Consider the following 7,500-nt stretch of genomic DNA (forward strand, 5'->3'; position numbering starts at 1 on the left):
CACTCCATCTACAGTGTGTGTGTGTGTGTGTGTGTGTGTGTGTGTGTGTGTGTGTGTATGTTAGTGTGTGTGTGTGTGTGTGTGTGTGTGTGAAGAGAAAAAGATCAAAGGTCATTTAAAGGTACTCAAAATCCCCCTGCATGCTCAGTGTGCCTGTGTGTGTAGGTCTGTGTATGTGTGTGTGTGTGTGTGTGTATGTATATGGTGTGTTTGTGTGTGTGTGTGACTGCATGTGTGTGTGTATGTATATGATGTGTGTGTGTATATGATGTGTGTGTGTGTGTATATGGCGTGTGTGTGTGTATGTTGTGTGTGTATGTATATGACGTGTGTGTGTGTATGTGTGTGTGTATATGGTGTGTTTGTGTGTGTGTGTATGTATATGATGTGTGTGTGTGTGTATATGACGTGTGTGTGTGTATATGACGTGTGTGTATATGACGTCTGTGTATGTATATGACGTGTATGTGTGTGTATGTGTGTGTGTGTGTATTGTGGACTCCCAATGTTTAGATGACACGACAAGGGTGTTTACGGGAAGACAAGTCCTTTTATTAAGCTTAAATGCACAAACAAATATGGTCAAAAGTAACTGAAAAACTTCTTCTGGTCTGGAGGGTGGGCGGGCCCTTCGGCTACCTGCAATCCTCTCCGCTCCTCAGACCTGCTGCTCACGGAAGATGACAGTGAATTTAGTTAAGCAGACAAAGCCCTAGGTTTGCACACAGTCTCACTGGCACATGCTGTGTGTGTGTGTGTGTGTGTGTGAGTGTGAGTGTGAGTGTGAGTGTGAGTGTGTGTGTGTGTGTGTGTGTGTGTGTGTGTGTGTGTGTGTGTGTGTGTGTGTGTGTGTGTGTGTGTGTGTGTGTGTGTGTGTGTGTGTTGTGTGTGTGAGGTTTGCACACAGTCTCACCGGCACCTTCTCTCCCCGAGCCCTGCTTTTACCCTTGGTGGGGTTTCCATTCAGCTCGTTCGCATTAGCTATGCGCATTCACGGTGATTCGCACAAACCAAATGCGCATCAGCGACCGTTTCCAATCACCCGAGTTTTGTGTAGGCTATAATGTGCGCCCTCCTCTCCACAGTCAGAATTATCAATGCTGTGGCTATTGAGCTATTTACTTCAATAGCTGCTAGAAGGAGAAGGCGTAGAATGATTTTACACATGTTACGCACTTAGAAAGCAGCGAATTCCATACAGATACAGACCTCCGTACATCTGGGAACGAGCGCGGCCTAGGGAGTTTTTTCATTTGGTGAAGGCCCACTTCACTGATCAGCTGTGGGTGGAAAACTTCAGGCTAACCAGGTCAGGATTCGAAGAATTGTGCCAACTGATAGGCCCTGCTGTGTCGCCTGCAAGTGTTTGCTGCCGAAAGCCTGTCGCCACAGACGAGCGCATTGCTATAGCGCTTTATAAACTCGCAACATGCGCAGAATACCGTGTTGTGGGAGAAAACTTTGGCGTAAGCAAGACTACTGGCCATAGATGTGTGTATGCAGTATGCTTTGTCATCCGTGAACAACCCAAAACAACATATAAAGTTACCCGACCTTGGCTGACCGCAACAACCGCGCACACCATGTCCCGCAGGTGTTTGGTGCACTCGGTGGAACTCACGTTCCCATACTTCCCCCCAGCAGCAGGCTATCGGGGGAAGTTCATCTTAAATCAAGTTCATCGGTTAGCCTACAATAAACTAGGAGGGGAAACAACACACAGAAACCATAGATATATTATACTAGTATATAACAGCAACTGCATATGCTGCATGAGGTGTGGTGTATTAGCTGGCAGTCTGAGAAGCAGCAGAGGAACATCACATTCGGGGCAGCCAGCAGCACGGTTGTCTCTCACTGCGACAGGACGTAGTCTACAGTCCAACTCCGAACATAAACATAAACACAAATGACGCGAATCGCTCGAATAAACTGTTTCCATCTACGTTAAGCGCATTAACTCAATTCGAATAACTAGTTAAACCACCTGCCTCTGGCGAATCAAATTTGTATGCTGTTAGATTTCGGTGGTTTGTCATAACTTCACATACTTTCACACTGTACACGTTGTGTGTACACAACCCCCAAAAGTTAGTTGGCATAGCACAAGCTAGAGCCATCGAGGTGGCTCCTGGCCTTTTGTCTATGTTGATGAGCCATCAGACATGGTTCCTGGCTTTTGTGTGTCTATGAGCTAGAAACATTAGCTGGCTTTTGTCTACAGCCACGACAGGATGGTTGAGGCCACAAGGCATTAGCATCTATATGGCCATACCTGACCAAACCCACCTACTGACTCTAGTCACTAGTTGCTGCTCAGTGCCAAACTGGTCTAACAGTTTGCAGCTGAGCCTTTAAGTAGTGGACCCGACCTCACTAGTCCCCAGAGCAGCTCCCCAGGGTCCTAGAGACTGCCCAGTACAGCCCTGGTGCGGTATAGGCCATCCACAACCTTCCCGTGTGTGTGTGTGTGTGTGTGTGTGAGGTTTCCCTAAGGGCATTTGCCCACGTCTAGCCCTAGTGGGACCCCAGCTTGGGGTACCACAGTATGTTAATGACGTGTGTGTGTGTGTGTGTATGTATGTGTATGACGTGTGTGTATGTACAGTATATGACATGTGTGTGTATGTATGTGTATGATGTGTGTGTGTATGTATATGACGTGTGTGTATGTATATGACGTGTGTGTGTGTACAGTATATGACATGTGTGTGTGTGTATGTGTATGATGTGTGTGTGTATGTATATGACATGTGTGTATGTATATGACGTGTGTGTGTGTACAGTATATGACATGTGTGTGTGTGTATGACGTGTGTGTGTGTGTGTATGTGTATGTGTATGACATGTGTGTATGTACAGTATATGACATGTGTGTGTGTGTATGTGTATGATGTGTGTGTGTATGTATATGACGTGTGTGTATGTATATGACGAGTGTGTATGTGTGTGTATGTATATGACGTGTGTGTGTGTGTGTATGTGTGTGTGTATGTATATGACTTGAGTGTGTGTATGTATATGACTTGAGTGTGTGTATGTATATGACGTGTGTGTATGTACAGTATATGACGTGTGTGTATGTGTATGACGTGTGTGTATGTGTATGTATATGACGTGTGTGTATGTATATGACGTGTGTGTGTGTGTGTGTGTTTGTGTGTGTGTGTGTGTGTGTGTGTGTGTGTGTGTGTGTGTATGAAGTGTGTGTATATGACGTGTGTGTGTGTGCAGGTAAAGACTCAGGAGCTGTTTGAGGAATGTGTGAATGTATATGACGTGTGTGCAGGCCCGGGGTGGGTAATCGGGAGAATCGGGAGAGTTCCCGGTGGGCCGCTTCACTTCTGGGCCGGTCGAGAATTTCATTTTTTGACATTTGTCACGTTAGTCCATCTTCTCTTAAAGTAGGCTACACACGTTCTGCATTCTGACACCGCAGCCTCTGCATGGGTTGTACCATGCGAGGGAGTTCTCCCCTCCCAAATAGAGTTGGTTGGGTCCATAGCCCGTCTTTTCCAAAAAGTTTTCTCAGATAGACTACTGATACCAGGGCCGGCCCTACCTCAACGATACGTGTCAGGGAGGATGGATGGGAGGAAGAGGGGCTGAAAAATCCAGGTTGAAAAAAAGAAAGGCATTGGAGGAGGATGCTGCCAAATGTGCCAAGCTTACCGATTTATTTTCAAGAGGACAAACACAAGTGGCAACTGGTAAAGAGAGACATAGGCCTAATGATTTGCAACGTAACTATTTGGCTAACGTAGCGTTGGTTGGTTCAATGGCAATGTTCCGAAAGCCCATTATTCCGACAGCCCGCTGTTCCGAAATTGTGAGCACAGCAACGTGAACCACTTTAGCCCACATGCACATCCCAATGATTCACACAATCATAAACATATAAATGCATTTATTTCACAAGCATGAACTTTAATTCAGAATATTATTATACACACATGGCATTTGCATCGCGATGATACAAAAATACTTTTATGATAGCCAACTCATGCATGCTTTGTCAGTGCTTGACTAGATCTGCGTAATGTCCTGCGACAATCTGCCGGTGATTTCCTTCGCACGAGTGGTACCCCATATTCAAAAGTAGAGTAGGCTAGTTAACAAATAATGCCTATGAAAAGTTATATGCGTGATAGCCCGGTGAGCATCACCGCTCCGCTGTGCAAACTAAATGCTGTGTGTGTTTTGTGCCACTTAAAATATTTCTAAATTATGCCAGGGGCATGGGCGTCGCCACAATATAACTTGGGGGGGTCACGTCCCCCTCACTTTAAAAAAAAAGTCGTTTGGACCCCCCCACATTTGACATCAAAATATTAGTGCATGACTGGTCTACTAGTCCAGTGTTGTTTCCATTGCTTCACAATCAAATCCGTTCCACTTTATCAGTAGCGGGAATACCCATAGCAATAGAAATCACACACACACACACACACACACACACACCTGATCTCTCTCTCTCTCTCTTTAGCGTGCTAGTCTTCTTCGTCAGTCCCACCCGTAACCACACACACACACCCACACGCACGCACACACACACACACACACACACACACACACACACAATAGAAATTCCTGGTTTCCTGCACATCACGCACCAGATTCAACTCCCATACCCTTTGATTGAAGCGTTGCGCTAGCTTTTCCACAGACGAGATGGAAGGAGTTTTTTTTTCGAGGAAGAGGAAAGTAATTCAGAGTTGCCCAAGTTTTCCCTTTAGTGGCCAAAGCACCCTTATGACACATTCTCTGGCTATAATAGCATTAAGTCACAAAGATCCTTCTGCAAACATTATGATTATAGCTACATAAGCAAGCTATTTACCTACAACTAGCACCAGGCAATACCATACTTTATTTACCCATTAGTGGAACAGCATTTGTTGATTTTTTATTCTGGGACTGAAATATGTTGTGCTTTTGGCCGTGTTCAGACCTAGGCGTCTGTTTCAGGCAGAAAGGAATGACCAGGATGTTTTTTTCAAGTAGCTACAAAAAAAAATGAAGGTGGTTTATTTTTTAACAACGTGAGCTAATCTGGTGTTAACGTTAGCTAACATGCTAGTTTTCCTAACGACTTTTTAAATCCTCCTTTTAAATATTTTGCTCTCATTAAGTGGAGAATAAAGTGCTAAAGTTGTCAGTGTCAGTCCTCTGTGTATTACACCAAAACATTATCCTGGCTATCACCAGACCAAGCTCAATATTATTTTGCAATCTAAGATTGCAGAGTGGGCTGGGTTTACCCAGTCTACCAGAACATAATAGTAGTCAGTGATTGCAGACCATGCCGACTCCAAGGAAAAACTATTTAAAGAGAGAGATCATTTTTTATCTAAAAACATGGTAAATATACCAGAATACGGGAAATTGCATCTACATCTTTCAAAATTTTCTGGGGGAGAACTCCCAGACCCCCCGCCAAAATATGTCCCCCCCACTCTCAAAATGCTGCTGACGCCCTTGGCCAGGGGGACTATTTTTCGGAATATTGAGATTTCGGAATATCGGGCTTTCGGAACACTGGGCCGTCCCCGCGTTGGTTAATATCGTTGTAGCGTTGTCAACCTATTCGCAAGCAAAATATTACCAGAGATGGAGCTTGAAAGCAGGACCTGTTCCTCCTGCAAAAACAGTGCCATTTGTGTCGATTTAATACTCTCACAGTACAACCTCCTCACGGATGCTTATCATGTCATTGGGGTTAGCATATAAGTTTCTGTTGACTTTGTCCATCACACAGGTTGCATGTGAGAGAAGCTTCTCAACCTTAACATTTGTGAAGAATAGGTTACGAAGCTCATTGAGTCAGGACAACTTGGAGGCTTTCATGTTAATGTGCACAGAGAAGGAAATCCTCATGTCTATAAGCAACGACACAGTTATAGATAAAGTGGCTGAAACCAGTGCACTGCTTAGGCGGTTACTGATGCTGTAGATGCTGTTGGTGCTATTCGCAATGTAACTATACTGTACTGTGAGTTGAACTGTAAACATTAGTTCAATATGCCTCTTTGTTGAAGAGTGGGATACGTTTCAAATGCTTTATTTATTTATTTCTGCTTTTGTTAATTTATCAACCTATCCTTGTGGAATATTTTTTGTTAACTTCTCAGCCTAAGTGGATTATTATTTAACCTTTACATTATTTGTTGAACCATGGTATTAATAAAAAAAAACTACAGGATAGTAAGAGCTGAACTGTTGCTTCATTTATCCAATTTCCACTACCGTGAAAAAAGTGGGCCGGTCTTGGGCCTGAAATTCCCGGGCTGAAAAGTGGCCCCACTCCGGCCCTGCGTGTGTGTGTGTATGAAGTGTGTGTATATGACGTGTGTGTGTGTGTGTGTGTGTGTGTGTGTGTGTGTGTGCAGGTGAAGACTCAGGAGCTGTTTGAGGAGTGGGTGTATGTATCAAGGTTATTATAGTTAACGAAAACTAACGAAAAAACGAAAACGAGGTGTGATTTTTTTTTTCGTTAACTGAAATAAAAATTAAAACGAGGCTTTATAAAAAAACGATAACTAACTGAAACTGTATTGTGTCTTTACAAAACTAACTAAAATAAAATAGAATTATAGAGAAAATGTCCTTAGTTTTCGTCTTTGTCAATGTATTTCATAGATGTCAATTTATTTCATACATAGTCTATCTTCCGCCGTACCCCTTTTAGTACACGCCTGGTTTCATGGCGGCAAAAGTCGGGAGAAAGCGAGTCCTATTTGGGATTACTTGGAACAGTAAAGTGCGGTGAGGTTCGTGGCTGGTGAGGCACTTCAGAGTCAGATTTACAAATATATAAACCCAATACAGTAGCTTAAATCACCATTCAATTGGCAGCTTGCACATTGACTACTGGTTGTTTTTCATATCAGCATTCTTTAAACACACATCACACACAAGCTAGCAGCTGCCAACTGTATGTAGCTACCTTACCTACCGTATGTAAGGTAGCTACATACAGTTGGCAGCTGCTAGCTTGTGATGAACTCGTGTTAATATGTGTGATTATGCACTCGTGAATATGAACTCTTACGAAGTTGCACAGGCCCCCTGGGTCTCCGCTGTACGTCCAAAACCATATCTATTCTTGAGGTTCAAAATATTTTCAAAGCAATTTGGCTTTGGGTGTGAGAAGTCGATTGAGTTATCTTCTGTCCCGTCGTTTGAAGCATACCTTTTAGCTACGGCATTCTCCCATTATTGATCAATTCACGTTTTGATTGAAAGTCCAGTTATAAGAATGTTTTAGCTTAGCTATAGAATCTTTCATTTTCGTAGTCAAGGTCAAATATAAGAAGAGTAACGGCAGAACAAGCATTAACCCGACCGGTGGGCTCTCGCATGCTCCCTTCATTGAAGCAGAGGTACTGTTTGCCTCCTCTACGTGCTTTTTCACTGCAGCTTTACGTCAGATCAGCAAGAGTAAATAGGTTCTACGCATGCGCTCAACCCAGTTTGTGAGGGATTGCGCAATCTGAGATG

General features: G+C 43.6%; 1 protein-coding gene across 3 annotated transcripts in view; it reads left to right on the plus strand.

The window, feature by feature from the left end:
- The window catches only part of osbpl3b (oxysterol binding protein-like 3b), a 59,802-nt gene that overhangs the window by 23,430 nt on the left and 28,872 nt on the right, over positions 1-7,500 (plus strand). The gene's annotated exons all lie outside the window — the stretch shown is intronic.

This window comes from Clupea harengus, chromosome 11 (assembly GCF_900700415.2).
Source record: "Clupea harengus chromosome 11, Ch_v2.0.2, whole genome shotgun sequence".
Classification (NCBI taxonomy): domain Eukaryota; kingdom Metazoa; phylum Chordata; class Actinopteri; order Clupeiformes; family Clupeidae; genus Clupea; species Clupea harengus.